Below are 19,802 nucleotides of genomic sequence, written 5' to 3'. Positions count from 1 at the left end.
GGCATAGACTTGGATTACTGGGATGTTGAATATTTTGTCTTGGAAACAGACTGAGATCATTCTGCCATTTTTGAAAATGCACCCAAGTACTGCATTTTGGACTCTTTTATTGACTATGAGGGCTACTCAATTTCTTCTAAGGAATTCTTGCCCACAGTAGTAGATACAACAATCGTCTGAATTACATTCACCCATTCTCGTCCATTTTAATTTCACTGATTCCTAAGATATCAATGTTCACTCTTGCCATCTCCTGCTTGACCATGTTCAATTTACCTTGATTCATGGACCTAACATTCCAAGTTCCTAGGCAATATTGTTCTCTACCATATCGGACGGTACTTTCATTACAACTGAATGTTGTTTCCACTTTGGCCTGGTCTCTTCATTCTTTCTGGAGCTATTTGTCTGCTCTTCCCCAGTAGCATATGCATATTGGACACCTACCAACCTGGGGGACTCATCTTCCGGTGTCATATCTTTTTTGCCTCTTCATACCGTTCATAGGGTTCTGAAGGCAAGAATGCCGAAGTGGTTTGCCATTCCCTTCTACAGTGGACCATGTTTGTCAGAACTCGTCTCCATGACCTGTCCATCTTCAGTGTCCCTACACGGCATATGGCTCATAGTTTCTTTGAGTTACACAAGGCTGTGATCCATGTGATCATTTTGGTTCACTTTCTGTGATTGTCACTTCTGTTCTGGAAGCTGTAGGATTATATTCCTTGCTTTTTCTATCTGCCCTCTGGTAGATGAGGCTAAGAGGCTTGTGCAAGCTTCCTGATGGGAGGGACTGACTGTAGGGAAACTAGGTCTTGCTCTGGTGGGCAGGGCCATGCTCAGTACACCTTTAATTCAAATTCTGCTGATGAGTGGGGCTGTGCTCCCTCCCTGTTAGCTGTTCGGCCTGAGGCGACTCAGTCCTGGAGTCTATAGACTGTTTGGTAGTGAGAATGTTAACAGCCTCAGTAGGGAGGCCTGAGGTCCCCAAGGGGCAGGAGGAAATAAAACTGCAAATGGCAAACTTTCTTTTTCTCTTTTCTCTTCTAATCCTGTGTTGTTATGGAGACACCTGGCTCCACCTGAACTTAACTTTATCTCAGACCTTGAGCTAACCAATGCATTTTTCTCATGGAAATATCTTTCTTAAGTTTTGTTAATGAACTATGTATTTGCTTGGAAATTTGCCTTTCTTCAAGATTCGTGTCAATTGTCTTATGGCCCTGAATGACTCACCTTGTGCCAATGTTATCTCAAAATGGATGTTGTGGGTGAGGGGCCTGGTGCAACTCTCTCAGTTTTGAGGCTTTTCCTTTCTCGTAACTAGCAGCTTGCTAAAAGGTATATAAATCCTTGCTAAAAACTAGCAAGGGGGCACACTTTCTATCCCCTTCTGATGTCTATGTCAGAAGCTTTCTCTGTCTCTTTTATACTTTAATAAAACTTTATTACACAAAAAGCTCTGAACAATCAAGCCTCGTCACTGGCCCAGGATAGCATTCCTCTCCTCTGAAAACCAAGAATCCCAGCATCATTTATGGCTTGTAGCAGCAACCTTTCATCTTGGTGGCTCATCCAGGATTCTTCAGGACAAGTTAAAGACGCTCAGAGCTTTAGTTCTTTGTTCTCCTAGTAAACACATTTTCTGCTTTACTTTACTAACTCTACAGTGTACCTGTGTGTGTGATTGATTGAAAGAGATGCACAAGCAAGTGGAAAACAAGAGCTATGTCCTAATCTGCAATTCCATGGTGACCTCATATGGCTTATGGCAGAAACCCTGTCGGGATTATACCTACCTGCTAAGAGGCACCCAATATCTCCTCCAGGGGAGTGGCCAGAGATAGATGAAGCCTGTGGACCGAACTCTCCTTTCTCAGTGAAACTTTCCAGTCTCTTTGACCATTTCATAACTGCCTGGGAACTGAAACTACTAATCTGTCAGGTCATAGACTTTCAAGGGACTTGTGATCCATGCTGTTACTGTGTACTTTTACTTAGACCCCAAGTATGGAAGTGCCTAGCCTTGCTAGGAGTTGAAAGTTACAAGAGCACATTCAGGAGTGAGGTGGAGCTCTAGCTCCAGGAATGTCTCTCAGGCTAGAGGTTACTCTCTTGGCTGCCTGCCTCAGGGGCCAGCGACCTGAAAGAGAGTCTTTGTCATGGCTGTGCCTCTGATCTGTGTAGATAGAGGCATTGCTGGTGACCATGAGGTTTTTGAGGACACAGTTCAGGGATTCCAGGATCTAGTCAGATTGGAAGTGCAATAGGCTTCTCTTCCTTTGGTAATGCTAGCTCTTAGTGGACCAGAGGAGGCTCTCTGGTGGCTTTTGTCTCAACTCCTTAGGTATTATTTCTGTGGAATCTGTTGGAAATGAACTGGAAGGATTGGTCCTAATAACTTGAGGACAAAAATCACCTTTTCCTCTCTGGCCGGCCCTCGAAAAGGATTTATGCCACCATACGCCTCCCAAGACTGCTGCTGCCAGTGTCCCTGCCCCCATGGCTGGCCTCTGCTGACCCATGCCTCTGCAGAAATCCCCCCAAACACTCCAGGCAGGTCTGACTCAGTCTTTTGTGGGGTCACTGCTCCTTTCCCCCAGTCCTGGGGCACCCAAATTTTTGTTTGTGCCCTCCAAGAGTCTTTGCTTCCCCAAGTCCTGTGAAAGTTCTATAATCAAATCCTGCTGTCCTTCAAAGTTAGATTCCCTGGGGATTCCCAGTCATTTAGCTGGATCCCCAGGTCAGGAAGTCTGATGCGGGGCCTAGAATCTTTGCAACAGTGTTAGAACTTCTTTAGTATTATTGTTTTCCAGTTGTGGGTCGCCCACCTGATGGGTATGAAATATGATTTTAATGCAATTGTTCCCCTCCTGCCATCTCTTTGTGGCTTCTGCTTTGTGCTTGGACATGGGTTATCTTTTCTTCGTAGGTTCCACCATCTTCCTGTCGATGGTTGTTCAGCAACTAGTTGAAATTTTGGTGTTCTCACAGGAGAAGATGAGCACAAGTCCTTTACTCCACCATCTTGATTTGAGGTTAATAGCAGGTGTTTTATACTTAGGCCTTGCCACTGGTTATGAATTTGTAATAAATTATTTAATTCCTTGCCCCACAGTGTACTCATCTATAAAATGGTCACATTAGTATGTACTTTATAGAGTTGTTGCTAGGATCAAGTAAAGGAATGTTTATAACATGTAGCAAATTTCCTGTCACATCACCAAGAGTTACTGAGAGTGAAGTGAAAGTGAAAGTTGCTCAGTCGCATCTGACTCTGACTATATAGTCCATGGAAATCTCCATGGTGGAATACTGGAGTGGGTAGCCCTTCCCTTCTCCAGCGGATCTTCCCAACCCAGGGATCAAAACCAGGTCTCCCACATAGCAGGTGGATTCTTTACCAGCTGAGCCACAAGGGAAGCCCAAGAATACTAGAGTGTGTAGCCTATCTTTCCTCCAGTGGATCTTCCCGATTCAGGAATTGAACTGGGGTCTCCTGCATTGCAAGTGGATTCTTTACCAACTGAGCTATCAGGGAAGCCCAAGAGTTACTGAGTGACTTCTATTAAACACAAAGTGGACCACAGTAGAGCTTCTCATGTGAGTGGGTGAAGGAGGTCTTTCTTTTTGCTTAAGCTGTTTTTGTGGGCAGCAAAAAAACAAAAAACCACTGAGAGCTTTATAAGATCAACTTTTTTGTAGTTGACTTTATTTACTTTATATATCTGAGTTTGAGTGTTCACCTGGAATGCAAGAACATCCAGAAACCATATCTCTCCAAAGAAGTGTAGCTGTAATGGTCACACCTGGACATGCCCAAAAGATGATTGGCTTCTTAGCCTCTTGATGATGCACACAGCATGGAATGGAAGGAGAGTAAGCTTTGGAACCAGACTCAGGTCCACTGCTTGGGCATCTTTGTGACTCTGAGCAGTTTGCTTCCTCTCTCAACCTCCACATTCTCATTTTAAATGGAGAGCAAATAGGGACTTAAATGGCAACTGTTACAGTTCACGACTAATTACCCAGCCTTTTAACATCTTTTCAAAGATTTATCTCCATTGAAAAGGCCTCTTTAACTCTTTTTAAGGTTTTATATAGATGTTCTTATTGAAATTTTTTCTTTCCTTTGGTTTATACTCCATTACCTTGATAGCTAGAGAAGCCAGTGAAGCAGATGTTTTTCTGGAACTCTTGCCTTTTCGATGATCCAATGGATGTTGACACTGATGAAGGCTTTCTTATCTCTCCTTGCTATTCTTTGGAACTCTGCATTCAAATGAATATGTCTTTCCTTTTCTCCTTTGCCTTTAGCTTCTGTTCTTTTCTCAGCTATTTGTAAGGCCTCCTCAGACCACCATTTTGCCTTTTTGCATTTTTTTTTTCTTGGGGATGGTCTTGATCCCTGCCTCCTGTACAGTGTCACCAACCTCCACCCATAGTTCTTCAGACACTCCTTCTATCAGATCTAATCCCTTGAATCTATTTGTCACTTCCACTGTATAATCGTAAGGGATTTGATTTAGGTCATACCTGAATGGTCTAGTGGTTTTCCCTACTTTCTTCAATTTAAGTCTGAATTTGGCAATAAGGAGTTCATGATCTGAGCCACAGTGAGCTCCTGGTCTTGTTTTTGCTGACTGTATAGAGCTTCGCCATCTTTGGCTGCAAAGAATATAATCAGTCTGACTTTGGTAGTGACCATCCGGTGATATCCATGTGTAGAGTCTTATCTTGTGTTGTTAGAAGAGGGTGTTTGCTCTCTTCGTAGGTCTAAAATAACACCTTAGATCTATAAAAGATATAGAGAATACTACACCCAACCATATATGCCCCATCCAGCTTAATATAGTTGGCTCTTCCTAGGGGCCCTCCTGTGTAGGAACAAGAGTCACTTCAGAAGAAATTTTGATTTTCATAGTGAAAACCAGAGAAAGGTGTAGGAGTGTACCTATGGAAAGACAGGTTTGGAAAGATCATTGTTGTATAATGGAGGTTGCCAGGTTTATCTGTAGATTTCAGTGTGAGAGAAGGTAGAAAAAGAGTCATCCTTTCTTAAGAAAAAAAGAGAAGAAAAAGAAATGGAACCTTTGGGGATGAATCAGGTTTCAAATGAGGCTGGGAAACAGCAGAAATCTCAGCTGGTTGTGGCAGGTAAAAGGCAGTTTAGTGTGGAATAATGTTTTCAGAGGGCACACAGGAGAGATTTGAGAGGGGCAGGTGAAGTAGGAGGCTGGGACAGGGGAGAAGTAACACAGAACCTGGGAAAGGGAATATGTGAGAAGATGAGTGTCTTGTTCAGAGGGAAATGCCAGCTTTTGTGGAGATGTTAAGATGAAAAAGAACAACTCAGGAATTTCAAGGATAACTTGTCAGGGGGGTTCAGTACATTCATTTGTGTCTCAGGGAATATTCTACTACAAGCAGCTGCTTAGCTAAAGATTTAAGTGCAAATGGCTTAATTAAAATAGTACTCCCAGGAGAAACCATTAGGGAGTTGGGTGGCAAGCCTGCTAGGTGGGATGAGAACGTAACCCAGGTGAGCCTAGGACATGCAAAAAGTAGTTTCCTTGGGTTTCTGGGAAATTTCTAAACAAGAGGTGCTGGCTGAAAATACTATTTTCACTGGAATTTGAAAGTGTGTGAAAGTCAAGCCCAGGAGACTCCTGCAGCTGTATTATTACCACAAGGAAAGCTGGACTGCATATGGAGCAAGCAGAGACATAGGACTCAGTAACATGATTCTTGGATGAAATTGGTCTGAGGCTTCCCTGATAGCTCAGTTGGTAAAAAATCCGCCTGCAATGAAGGAGACCTCGGTTTGATTCCTGAGTTGGGAAGATCCACTGAAGAAGGGATAGGCTACCCATTCCAGTATTCTTGGGGCTTCCCTTGTGGCTCAGATGGTAAAGAATCTGCCTGCAATGTGGGAGACCTGGGTTCGATCCCTGGGTTGGGAAGATCCCCTGAAGAAGGGAAGGGCTACCCACTCCAGTATTCTGGCCTAGAGAACTCCATGGACTAAGCTACAGGACTTAGGTCAGTTTTCATTCTCCAATCCCAAAGAAAGGTAATGCCAAAGAATGTGGAAACTATCACAAATTTGCACTCATCTCACACACTAGCAAAGTAATGCTCAAAAATCTCCAAGCCGGGCTTCAACAGTATGTGAACCGAGAACTTCAAGATGTTCAAGCTGTATTTAGAAAAGGCAGAGGAACCAGAGTCAAATTGCCAACATATGTTGGATCATCAAAAAAGCAAGAGAGTTCCAGAAAATCATTTACCTCTGCTTTATTGACTATGCCAAAGCCTTTGGCTGTGTGGATCACAACAAACTGTGGAAAATTCTTCAAGAGATGGGAATACCAGAACACCTTACCTGCCTCCTGAGAAATCTGCAGGTAGGTCAAGAAGCAACAGTTAGAACAGGACATGGAACAATTGACTGGTTCCAAATTGGGAAAGGCTGTATATTGTCACCCTGCTTATTTAACTTATATGCAGAGGACATCATGCGAAATGCTGGGCTGAGTGAAGCACAAACTGGAATCAAGATTGTGAGGAGAAATATCAGTATCCTCAGATATGCAGATGACACTGTCCTTATGGCAGAAAGTGAAGAAGAACTAAAGAGCCTCTTGATGAAAGGGAAAGAGGAGAGTGAAAAAGCTGACTTAAAGCTCAACATTCAGAAAACTAATATGATGACATCTGGTCCCATCACTTCATGGCAAATAGATGGGGAAACAATGGAAACCGTGTCAGATTTTATCTTTTGGGGCTCCAGAATCACTGCAGATGGTGACTGCAGCCATGAAATTAAAAGATGCTTGCTCCTTGGAAGAAAAGCTATGACCAACCTAGACAGCATATTAAAAAGCAGAGACATTCCTTTGCTGACAAAGATCCATCTATTATGGATGTGAGAGTTGGACTATAAAGAAAGCTGAGCACCAAAGAATTGACGCTTTTGAACTGTGGTGTTGGAGAAGAATCTTGTGAGTTCCTTGGACTGCAAGGAGATCCAACCAGTCAATCATAAGGGAAATCAATCAGTCCTGAATATTCATTGGAAGGACTGATTCTGAAGCTGAAACTCCAATACTGTGGCCACCTGATGCGAAGAACTGACTCATTGGAAAAGACCCTGATGCTGGGAAAGATTGAAGGCAGGAGGAGAAGGGGATGACAGAGGATGAGACGGTTGGATGGTATCACCAACTCAGTGGACATGAGTTTGAGCAAGCTCCAGGAGTTGGTGATGGACAGGGAAGCCTGGCATGCTGCAATCCATGGGGTCACAGAGTCGGACATGACTGAGTGACTTTCACTTTCACTTTCCAGAATTTTCAGTTATGTTTTTCAGAAAATTTCCTTTGTTTTCTAAGCCAGTTCGTTCCAGAGTTTTGTTGTTGTTGTTATTACTTGCAACAGAATTCTAAATTCTCAGTTTAAGAACCCTGCCATATTCATCTAAATGTAATTTAATCTTGGGATTGAAAGTAATCAAAAATGACTAATGACATTAAATATTTAGTTTTCTGACACAGCTGAAATATTTCATAGCATTAAATGAAAAAAAATTTTCCATTCCCATTGAAAAGGAAAAAGGAGATTATACATTCACCAATATCTCTTCTAATTTGTCTTCTGGTCTTGCAATTTGTCTTTTTTAAAAATTTGACCTAGGTCCTCCAAACCAATTTTCCCCATTGAATTTAGCTTTTTATTTTATGTGCAAAACAACTCCATATCCTAAGTGTGGATATGGATTACAGTTCTAATTTTTGTACATTCCTGTTTTATTAGTTTTGCATACACTGACATAGTTCTGCAAGTGATTCGTATCTTTGAAGGCCCTTTTAACATTCATTTTTCTGCCATGTGAATCCCAAAGATGTGATAGCAGAAATCACTGAATTCCAAGGATGCCCTTGCTTTGTTTTTCTACTTTTCTTTGCTGAAGAGTCTAAGCATATCTGTTGTTTTGGGGGGCATTTACTTTCTTTGACAACTATCTTCTTTCAGGTACTTCCTGTTCAACTCAAAATTCTCTCCCTGTATTTTTTTAAATTTTTTTCTTTAATTGAAGCATAATGGCTTTACAATATTGTATTGGGTGGACACAGTGGGGGAAGGAGTGGGTGGGACAAATTGAGAGAATAACATTGAAACATATCTATTACCAGATGTAAAAAGAGAGCCAGTAGAAATTTGCTGTATGATACAGGGGACTCAAATCCAGTGGCCTCCTTATATTTTTCTCTCACCATTTGAAGTTGGCTGTATTTCTCTCTCCACCTCCAATTATTTCAACTTATCTTATCTCTTGCTCTCTTGCTTTCTTGCTTTCTTCCTTAGGCTAATATGAGAGACTGCATTGCTCCTCTTTCCCTTTGGACATTTTAAGAGTGGCCCACAAAAACTAAGCAGCCTTAAGATCATCTTGCCTCCTCTTCTGTTTTTGTCACTAATCAGCATATTTTATTTCCCATTTCCGCCTGCCTGCTGCCTTAAGACTTGTCTCTTACTTTCTCTTTTGCTTCCAGTTGTTTTCAATCTGAGTGACTCATTTGCTGAGAGCTTCCCTTGAGCTCAGAAGTCCTGGTGTTGCCTGCACATTATAAAAGGTAAGGCAAATTTAATCTGCATAACTGAGCCAAGATACTTGGATAGTACTTTCATTTTAGAAGAAAGTTGAGATATGTTATGGGTTTAGGAAATAAGGTTAGTAAGAATTTGAGGTTTGATTTCTGTGTTACTGTTTATGCTGTAGCTGTAGTTGTTGTTCAGTCCCTAAGTTGTGTCCTACTCTTTGTGACCCCATGGATGTAGCATGCCAGGCTCCTCTACTATCTCCCGGAGTGTGCTCACATTCATGTCCATTGAATTGGTGATGCTTTCTAACCATCTCATCCTTTGCCACCCCTTTCTCCTTTTATCATTGGTCTTTCCCAGTAGCAGGGTCTTTTCCAATGAGTAGGCTCTTTGCATCTGGTGGCAAAAGTATTGGAGCTTCAGCCACAGTCCTTCCAATGAATATTCAGGGTTGATTTCCTTTAGGATTGACAGGTTTGATTTGCTTGCAGTCCAAAGGACCCTCAAGAGTCTTCTCCAGCACCACAGTTCAAAAGCATCAGTTCTTCCTTCGGCGCTCAACCTTCTTTATGGTCCAAATCTCACATCCCTACGTGACTACTGAAAAAACCCTAGCTTTGTACAGACCTTTGTCGGCAAAGTGATGTCTGTGCTTTTGAGTATGCTCTCTAGGTTTGTCATAGCTTTCCTTCCAAGGAGCAAGTGTCTTTTAATATTATGGCTACGGTCACTGTCTGCAGTGATTTCGGAGCCCAAGAAAATAAAATATGTCACTGCTTCCACTTTTCCCCCTTCTGTTTGCTATGAAGTGTTGGGACCGGATGCCATGGTCTTGCATGCTCAGTTGCTTCAGTCGCGTCCTACTCTTTTCGACCCTATGGGCTATAGCACATCAGACTCCTCTGTCCATGGGGATTCTCCAGGCAACAATACTGGAGTAGGTTGCCATTTCCTTCTCCAGGGGATCTTGCTGACCCAGGGATTGAACCCATGTTCAATCCTGCATTGGCAGGCATGTTCTTTACCACTGAAAGTGAAAGTGAAGTCGCTCAGACGTGTCCGACCCTTTGCGCCCTCATGAATTGCAGCCTAAGAGGCTCCTCTGTCCGTGGGATTTTCCAGGCGAGAATACTGGAGTGGGTTGCCATTTCCTTCTCCAGGAGATCTTCCCAACCCAGGGATCGAACCTGGGTCTCCCGCATTGTAGGCAGACGCTTTACCGTCTGAGCCACCAGGGCAGTCTTTACCACTAGCACCTCCTAAACAATGATTTTAACAATTTCAATATCTAATAGAGGATTATTTAACTTAATTTCAATATACAGTCATTAAAAGAAAAGAGAAGTAGAAACAATAGAGAAGACTAACAGCATATACATCACCAAATGGGGCCAAATATCATCCATACTTAAGCAGCATGCTGGAAAGTCCCGAGCAATCTGGATTCTAGCAATCTGGAATCCCAACTAAGAAAAGGTCCCGGGCAGTGTGTTCACTCCACGAGTGAGACTTCAGTTTTGGGAGTTCCTGCTCATAATCCCAGACCACAAACTGATATCATCATCAGTTTCTGCACAAAAATGTAGCTCTTGTTTTACTTTAACATTTTTACAATGCTGTTTATTTTATCTTGTGAGTCATAGGATTTTGTGAAAACCCTGGTGTGATTGGTCAAGCCTCCTGGGCGTAAGAATTCCAGGGCCCACTCCCTTTCTTATCTAAAGTACTCCCTGACTAGCTGACCTTGCAGGCAGCAATGAAATCTGGGCAGTGGCCAGGAAGGAAAGAAACAAGGTCAGAGGATTGCTCTCCTGCTTCTGAAGCCTGAACCAAGACTTCTTCCATTTTAACTTCCTGAACAGTCGACCTCATGATTGTTTATGCTGAAGAGCATAGGAATAATGCAAAGTAACATGAGCAGTCTTGTTAATTCTATAGGACAAATAACAATTCCAGATGGTCAAAAGAAACAAGATAATCAAAGACATAAGCTAGGAGTTAAACAATGCAGAAAACCATTCCTGAGCAGTAGTGGGTATAGTAAATAACAAGTCCCACCAAGAATAAGAAGTATGTTTTTGTGCATTAACTCCTATATCCATTAACTTATCAGCTATAATAGTAACAACAGAATGTTCTATCAAGGTACAATTATGTTTTTTCCTTTTTTAATTGTAATACTTTGTAATTTTGTAGTTTTGTAATACCTTGGTTTCTTTGCAAAATCTTACATAGGGGTTCTAAATAAAAGCTAATATCAGGAATAGATAAGTAGGAAATAGCATTTGAGTCACTAATACCTGAGCTTTCATGAGGGGTAGGGTGGAATAATAGGTGGTCCCCTTCCGATATAAAAGATCAACATGTGTTAGGAATCCAGAGAAAGGGGTTCTTAAGTGATACATAGAAGTAGTGTTTGCATCATCAGTTATAATATGTACTAATTGAGGGGCTATTTTAAAAAATGTGTTGCAGGTTTTAGAGGACACAGTCCATTCACAATAGTTGATGGAGTTCTCCAATAAGCAGGGTTCCTCAAATGCAAGAAGTTGGTCCACATACCAATCTCCCATTAGCCTTGTCACAGTCTATCAGTAAGTGGGTGAGACTATAAAGTAACACATGACATTGACATATTTTACTTGTGTTCAGGCTTGAGCTGTGTTTTTACCAATGCTGTGTAATCTACCAGACAGGTAAATTTTGTCCATAGAAAGGAAAAGTTAAGAAAGGACAGGCCTTGTTTGCTGGGCAGGTGAAGTTATCCTGAGTTCAGGTCCAGTTCAGGTTTCTGTAGCTGAAGATTCACCTATAGTTTTCTTCATATTTTTCTTTTAATGGTAGCATATCCTTGAATGTTGAGGCGTGAATAACAACCCACAGTACAGTCAGGCTTCCAAGAATAACCTATTCATGAGAATAACAGTGAGTTCATGGTACATATTTTCATTTGGGGAGGGGAGGGTGGTCCAGGGATTGTCACTAATACAATTTTATCCTTTCCCTGAGCAATCACATCAGTAGGTATGGGAAGACCACTAGGCTGCTTCATTCAGACTTTAACTCTGATTGCATGTATTTCTTTTCTTTTTTTTAAAGTAAAAGATCATCCTTTGTCCAGTTGTTTTTAAACATTGCTGCTCATTAGAGTCACATTTGGAGCTTGGGAGAAGAAAACAATATCTGGGCATTTGTATCTATCCAAAAATTCAAAATAATTCTAATGTGCATCTGGACTTTAAAAAGTGATTATAGGTTTCTCTATTAAATGTTAGTTTTAGTGATATAGAATTCTTTTATTTTCTGTGGACCAATCATGATACAATGATATTAAAAAAGATAATAGTTACATAATCACAAACATAATAGTAGAGGATGTTTATTGGTTTTCACGATCAATAGCCAAACAGAAAATAAAAAATAATTACAATTGCAAACCATAATGGAAACACGATTGATCTAAAATATAAAATAATTACATACAGTCTGGGGGGTTAAGTAGAGAGATGTGGTAAATGTAAGTGCATACATGCACATTTTTCATCCACCCAGCCAATCTATGTCTTTTGGTTGGTGCATTTAATCCATTTACAGTTAAGGTAATTATTGACCTGTATGATTCTATTACCATTTTCTTAATCATTTTGGGTTAATTTTTTATAGATATTTTCATTCTTTTGTGTTTCCTGCCTAGAGAAGTTCCTTTAGTATTTGTTGTAAAGCTGTTTTGATGGTGTTGCATTCTCTTCACTTTTGCTTGTCTCTAAAGCTTTTGATTTTCTCCATGAAATCTGATTGAGAATTTTGCTGTGTAGAATATTCTTGGTTGTGGGTTCTTCTGTTTCATCACTTTAAATATATCCTGTCATTCCCTTCTGACTTGCAGAGTTTCTGTTTATAAATCAGCTGACAATCTTATGTTAGTTCTCTTGTATGTTATTTGTTGTTTTTCCCTTGTTGCTTCTAATATTTTATCTTTGTCTGTAATTTTTGTCATTTTCATTACTGTGTATCTCAGTGTGTTCCTCCTTGGGTTTATCCTCCCTGGGACTCTCTGTGCTTATTTCCTGGACTTGGTTGACTATTTCCTTTCTCATGTTAGGGAAGTCTTCAGCTATTATCTCTTCAAATATTTTCTTAAGTCTATTCTGTCTCTTTTCTTCATCTGGGACCCCTATAATGCAAATGTTGGTACACTTAATGTTGTCCCAGAGGTCTCTTAAGCTGTCTTCATTTCTTCTCATTCTTTTCTCTATATTTTGTTTTATGGCAATGATTTCCACCATTCTTTCTTACAGATCACTAATCCATTCTTCTACCTCAGTTATTCTGCTATTGATTCCTTCCAGTGTATTGTTCCTGTCTGTTTTTAATTTTTAGTTCTTCTAGGGCTTTGGTAAACAGTTCTCACATCTTTTCCATTCTTTTTATAAAATCCTGGATCATCTTCACTATTATTATTCTGAATTCTTTTTCTGGAAGGTTGCCTATCTCCACTTCATTTAGCTGTTTTTCTGAGGTTTAATCTTGTCCCTTCATCTGGGACATAATCCTCTACCTTTTCTTTTTGATTAACTCTCTGTAGTTTTCATACTGGTGGCTGCAGGATTGTAGTTCTTCTTGCTTCTTCTGCTTGCCCTCTGGTGAATGAGGCTAAGAGGCTTGTGTAAGCTTCCTGATGGGAGGGACTGGCTGTGAGTAAAACTGAGTCTTGCTCTGGTGGACAGGGCTGTGCTCAGTAGAACTTTAATCTGATTGTCTGCTGATGGGTAGTGATGCCCTCTCTCACTGTTAGCTGTTTGTCCTGAGGCAACACTGCCCTGGTATCTACAGCTCTATCATAGGTTTAATGGTGACCTCCAAGAGGGCTCACGCAAAGAGGCATCTCCCAGGACTGCTGCTGCCAGTGCCCCTGTCCCTGTGGCGAGCCAATGCCAACCCACACCTCCACAGAAGACCCTCCAACACTAGTAGGTAAGTCTGGTTCAGTCTCCTGTGGGGTCACTGCTTTCCCTTGGGTCCTGGTGTGCACAAGATTTCGTTTGTGACTTCCGAGAATGGAGTCTCTGTTTCCCCCAGTGCTGTGGAAGTCCTGTAATCAAATACTGCTGGCCTTGAAAGTCAGATTCCCTGAGGATTCCTAATTCGTTTGCCAGATCCTCAGGCTGGGAAGCCTGACATGTGTGGGGCTCAGAACCTTCACAACAGTGGAAGAATTTCTTTGGCATTATTGTTCTCCAGTTTGTGTGTTGCCCAGCCAGCAGGTGTGGGATTTGTCTTTATCTTGTTTGCACCCCTCCTACCATCTCACTGTGGCTTCTCCTTTATCTTTGGACAAGAGGTATCTTTTTTGGTGGGTTCCAGTGTCCTCTTTTCAATAGTTGTCCAACAGCTAGTTGTTATTTTGGTCTTCTCACTGGAGGGGATGAATGCATGTCCATCTATTCTGCCATCTTGAACAAATACCCACTGTGTATATCTGATCTTAGTTTTTTTAATGTTGAGTTTCAAGTCAGCTTTTTAATTCTTCCTTTTCACCCTCATCAAGAGGCTCTTTAGTTCCTCTTCACTTTCTGCCATTATAGTGGCATCATCTACATTTCTGAGGTTGTTGATACTTCTCCTGGAAATCTTGATTCCAGCTTCTGATTCATCTAGCCCAATATTTCTCATGATAATAAGTTAAACAAACAGGGTGACAATATACAACCTTGTCATACTCCTTTCCCAATTTTGAACCAAATCATTGTTCTATGTCTGATTCTAATGTTGCTTCTTTACTTGCATACAAGTTTCTCAGGAAACAGGTAAGATGGTCTGATACACTAATGTCTTTAAGAATTTTCTGCAGTTTGTTGTGATCAACACAGTCAGAGGTGTTAGCATAGTCAATGAATTAGAAGCAGGTGTTTTTTCTGGAACTCCCTTGATTTCTCCATGATCCAGAAAATGCTGGAAATTTGATCTCTGGTTCCTCTGCTTTTCTAAACCCAGCTTGTACATCTGGAAGTTGTTAGTTCACATGCTGCTGAAGCGTAGCTTGAAGAATTTTGAGCATTACCTTACTAGCATGTTAAATGAGTACAATTTTATGGTACTTGGAACTTTCTTTGGCATTGCCCTTCTTTGGGATTGGAATAAAAACTGACCTTTTCCAGTCCCGTGGCTACTGCTGAGTTTTCCAAATTTGCTGCCATGTTGAGTGCAGGACTTTAACAGCATCATCTTTTAGGATTTTGAATAGCTCAACTGGAATTCCATCACCTGCACTAGCTTTGTTTGTATTAGTGCTTCCTAAGACCCACTTGACTTCACACTCCAGGATATCTGGCTCTAGGTGAGTGACCACACCATCATAGTTATTCAGACTGTTATAACCTTTTTGTATAGTTCCTATGCTCCGTTAGGTTCTTGACTATTCTCTCCTTTATTGTGTCCATCCTTGCATTAAATGTTCCTTGATTTTTATATTCACATCTAATTCATACAAGAATATATATACTTTTTAGTTACACAGATCTGCTTTTTACAGTTGTGAAATGGATTTTAATATGAAGAGCTGGTTCAAGGAGAAAATCATTCACTTTATTTTCTATCACTGTATAATTGGTCTGAAATGATAAGCACTGGATTAACTGAAATCTAAATACTTTTCTGTGCATGTATCCAGCTATCTGCTTTTATTTTGGTCACAGTTTGTTGAGACAGACAATATATGATTGACAATTTTGCATTTCCCCCAACTTTTATACCTTGCTAATTTACTTTGATTTGTTCAGTTTACAGCTTGAAGACTTTTTGATTTAGACAATTTAAGACATTCAATTCTGTTCAAGGCAAGTAATAGATTTTTTTTTTTTAAATTAGCTTTTTTTCTTTTCTCCAATTCTGTTGTGGTCACTTCCTTAGTATTTCCTTTCTGCAAGGGATTTTTCTCAGGTGAGGAAAGTGCCTTTACCTAGTTCTGGTAACTCAGAAGAGAATGTGCAACAGCATGTCCTGCAATTGAAGGGAGAGGGAATAGAAAGGAAGAGGTGATAAGGTGTTCTTTTCTTCCGCTTTTCCTTCTGAGGCTCCATTTCCTTCCAATCTGGCAGGAAAATAGCACCAATTTATAGGAAAGAAAACATCACGGAATCCGCACTCTCTGTCGTCTTCTGTGAACTTAAGAGTCCTCCTTTTTTCCTTTTCTTTATCCCTGTCTCTTGGTTGCTTGATTGGTTTAGGGGGAAAAAAAGTAAATTTTCACCTCCCCTCCCCTTTTAGTATGCAGCAGTTTAATTAGGGTATGTCTTGGTCCTGAGTATTCTGTATCACTATTTCTGGAACATAGGATGTTCTTTTAATCAAAATTCAATTTTGTCTTCATTTCAGAGGCTTTTTTTGGTTTTTTTCTTTGATTTATCAGGATATCTCAAATCTTTCTGTACTATGGTATGAAATAAGAGAATGTTCTAATCATGATGTCATCTGCCTCTGATTCCTGGCACAGAGTCCTAAAACCCTTGTAATTTCCTAGGGAAAAGGAACACTAGGAGTATCTCTGGTTCTGATGCTTGTCTTTGATGTCCTTTCTGGCACAGAGCTCCGGAAACCCCTTTAGATTCCTGAGTAATAAAAATACTAGGAATGTCTTTTGTTCTAATAAGGCAACACTTGGTGGACTTTTAAATGGCTCCTGGATGGGGACTGGTCCCCAGAAAGATCAGCAAGACTAGAAAGCCTGGCAGCAAGACTAGAAAGCCTGGCCCCCACTTCACTGAGAGAAAGAACAAAGGCCAAAAATAGTTAATCAATGATCATACCTATGTAATGAAGCCTCCATAAAATTTCCAATTCCGTGGGGATCAGAGAGCTTCCATATGGGTGACCACATTCACATACCAGCTCCATGTGGAAGTCCCAGAAGCTCCTGCACTTGGGGCCCTCTCAGACCTTGCCTGTATATCTCTTCATCTGACTCTGTGTTCTTTATCATATCCTTTCATCAACTGACAAAGATGAATGTTTCCTTGAGTTCTGTGAACTACTCCAGCAAATAATCAAATCCAATGTGGAGGAGGCTATGGGAATCTCCAATTTACAGCCAAGTCAGACAGAATTTATGGGTAACCTAGGGACCTCCTACTGGAGGTTGGCCTCTGAAGTAAGGGACAGTCTGGTGGGACTGAATGAGTCCTTAACCTGCGGAATCTGACAATATCTTCAGTAAATAGTGTTAGAATGTAGTTAAATCATACAGTACCCAACTGCTGTAACAGAATTGCTTTCAGTTCAGTTCAGTCACTCAGTCATGTCCGACTCTTTGCAACCCCATGAATCGCAGCACACCAGGCCTCCCTGTCCATCACCAACTCCTGGAGTTCACCCAAACTCATATCCATCAAGTTGGAGATGCCATCCAGCCATCTCATCCTCTGTCGTCCCCTTCTCCTCCTGCCCCCAATCTTTCCCAGCATCAGGGTCTTTTCCAATGAGTCAGCTCTTCGCATGAGGTGGCCAAAGTATTGGAGTTTCAGCTTCAACATCATTTTTCCATTGAATACCCAGGACTTTCATTTCATACCTAGCATCACGTGTCAAGAATCCTGGTAAGTGGCTGGTTGGTTTCGTTCTGCATGACAGTCAAAAGGGAGGGCCTGGTACTTATTAAGGAAATGACTAATGAGGTCCTAATGATGATGGTGACATCTATGCAGCGTTAGAGCTGAGGGGCCCTGAAGAGGCACACACGATTTGGGTCCAGTGCATTTGGTGAGTTTCACTTTTAGATCCTTCTATTAAACCTTTGGATTCCTGGAGAAAACTCAACTTGGTCACTGCAGCAGCGATGAAACTGTAGGGCTCAGATCTCCTGCTTTGCAGAATATAATTGATTGACAGCTGCAGTGCTACCCTTTGAGTTGTGGCCGTGCTAACCATGGGGCACGGTTGATCTCTTCGGATGCTCTGCCATTATTGACTCAGCCAGTAACTGATACAGGCTCATTCCTGAGGGACATGAGGGTCCTCTGATGGATGACTAGCTGGAGCACATGCCATGGACTGCTCAATGGCCTTGTCAAAACTTCCTGAGAATAGCATTGCAGTCTGACATTCTTTTTACTCCATTTCCTCTTTTCTCCCTTCTTTTCACACCAGTCCGAAAGCTCTGCTGGCTCCTCTTTGCTCACCTTTACCCTCCACAGGAATTTCCCTCAATAAACCTCATTTTCATTTTATCCCACCGTGATGTCTGCTTCTCGGTGGATATGTGATTAGCACAGTCATGCTCTGTTACCTGTTTAAACATTATTAGATTTGATGTACTAACATGTTATCTAGATTTCTCGATCTATTTTCATTCAGGAGCTCAGTTGATTATATTTTTCTCCTCATGCTGTCTTTGCTTGGTTTTAATACCAAGGTGATATCGTCCTTGAAGTTTGGTAGAATTCATCTGGAAAACCATCTGGGCCTGCTGAGTGAGTGAGAGAGAGAGAGAGAGAGTATAGGAAGGGTTTAAAGTACTATCATGATTTTTTTTTTTAACTAATTATAGGATTCTTTAAGCTTTCTATCTGTGTATGTGTAGGTGTGTGTAGCAGTTGTTTAAAGGAGAAATTCCTTTAAACAGTAAAAGTAAAAAACTTAAAAGTAAAAAACTTTTCAAATTGATTTGTAGAAGGTTGCTGATACTATCTTTTCAAATCTCAGCTTTATTTGTAGTTAGGTCACCTTTTCCGCAATAATACTTTTTCTGTAACTTTGCCAGAAGTCTGTCTGTTGTTCATTTTTTAGACTTAGCTATCCATAATTTTTTTACTTTTCAGTTTTATAAATTCTATTTCATTTATTTCCACTATTTTCCTGTTATTTTCTTTGTTCTTTGGCTATTTTTCCAATTTCTTGGATTTGTATTTATTTCATAAATATTTAACATATTCATTTTTAATGTGTCTATGACTATAAATTTCCCTTAAAGGACTACTTTTACTGCCTTTCACACATTATATATGTTGTATTTTTTTGTTTGGTTATAATGAAAATTTTAGTTTGGAGTAATTCTAGAGTTACAGGAAAGTTAGAAGAATATTAGTGTTCTTATTTACTTTCACCCAGCTTTCCCTAAGTTGACATTTACATAGTTGTGGTTCAGTTGTCAAAACTAAGAAATTAGCAGTGGCAAAATACTACTAACTAAACTACAAATTTTATTTGAATTTCACTAGTTTTCCCAGCACTTTTAATTTTCTGTTTCATTCAACCCAGAATATCACTTTACATTTAATGGTTATGCCTTCTATAGTGTTTTGTAATGTGACAGTTTCTCCCTCTTACTTTTTGTGACCTTGAGAGTTTTGAGGTGTAATGATCAGATATTTTGTTGACTTTCTCTCAATTTGGCTTTGTCTGATGTTTCTCTCCTGATTAGGATTGTGAATTTTGTGCAGAGTATTATACCAATGAAGTGCTTTCTTATCATATCAGTGGTACATGATATTCTGGTACCTGCTCACCGGGCTAAGGTGATGTCTGCCTCATTTTCCCTGATAAAGTTCCTATTTTCCCCCTTCTCATACTCTGTTTGTTGCAAGTAATTGACTAAATCCAGCTGACACTCAAAGAGAGATGAATTAAGCTTCATCTCCTGAAGTGGGGATGGTATGTACTGTATAGTCTTCAGAATTCTTTGATAAGGAAAAGTGTTATCTATTCAATCATTTACATCAGTATGGACACACAATTTTTTTTTTAATTTGGGTTTGCAATCAATCCAATATTTATTTTGCTGCCTAAATTTTCCAGCTTTGCCCATTAGGGACTCTTTGAGGTTCTTTGATATGCTCCCACTTTTAAACCTAGCACCTTATTTTCCCTCTCCATCAACCCCCAAATCTGTATCCCTAGACTACTCATACTTACTAGAACAGAGCAAATATATTTCTCTAGAGAAAATTCTTGACTAAATAAAATATATTATTTTATCATGAGTTTTGATATGTGTTTATAAGAAAAAGCAAGTCTTAATGGATGAAAAGCAGTTGTATATCTTCGAAATTGCTTTCAGACAAAAAAAAATTGAAGAATGCAAAATTTGTCAAAAGTGTCTGTTAATATACTTGTGTTATTTTCATCAATCATAATTGTATTGGAATTAATAGCATAGTGTTCCCCTCTTACCGGTTGGAAAAAATCAGCTGACTTAATTGTTTTGA

At 40.3% G+C, this 19,802-nt stretch overlaps 1 protein-coding gene and 1 long non-coding RNA gene across 29 annotated transcripts in view; one reads left to right on the top strand and one right to left on the bottom strand.

Annotated features, from left to right (window-relative positions):
* The window catches only part of LOC145539025 (uncharacterized), a 41,914-nt gene extending 31,796 nt beyond the window's left edge, over nucleotides 1-10,118 (bottom strand). The window contains exon 1 of the long non-coding RNA XR_014077519.1: nucleotides 10,013-10,118. This is a non-coding gene — a long non-coding RNA (uncharacterized LOC145539025). The remainder of the gene's footprint in view (nucleotides 1-10,012) is intronic.
* HHLA2 (HHLA2 member of B7 family) overlaps nucleotides 1-19,802 on the top strand; it is a 227,471-nt gene that overhangs the window by 56,951 nt on the left and 150,718 nt on the right. For 13 of the 28 annotated variants that reach the window (XR_014077513.1, XR_014077514.1, XR_014077510.1 and 10 more), the window contains one exon: nucleotides 8,556-8,636. The exons of 9 other annotated variants lie outside the window; for them this stretch is intronic. The gene's annotated coding sequence lies outside the window, so the exon portion shown is untranslated. Of the gene's footprint in view, nucleotides 1-8,353; nucleotides 8,637-13,437; nucleotides 13,579-19,802 lie in introns of those variants that run through there. 6 more of the 28 variants (XR_014077515.1, XM_081572271.1, XM_081572273.1 and 3 more) reach the window with 4 other exon arrangements.

The sequence above is a fragment of the Giraffa tippelskirchi genome, chromosome 2, assembly GCF_054371585.1.
Source record: "Giraffa tippelskirchi isolate mGirTip1 chromosome 2, T2T-mGirTip1v1.2.pri, whole genome shotgun sequence".
Lineage (NCBI taxonomy): Eukaryota > Metazoa > Chordata > Mammalia > Artiodactyla > Giraffidae > Giraffa > Giraffa tippelskirchi.
The sequence above is the reverse complement of the archived record's forward strand: the minus strand, read 5'-3'. Positions and strand labels throughout refer to the sequence as shown.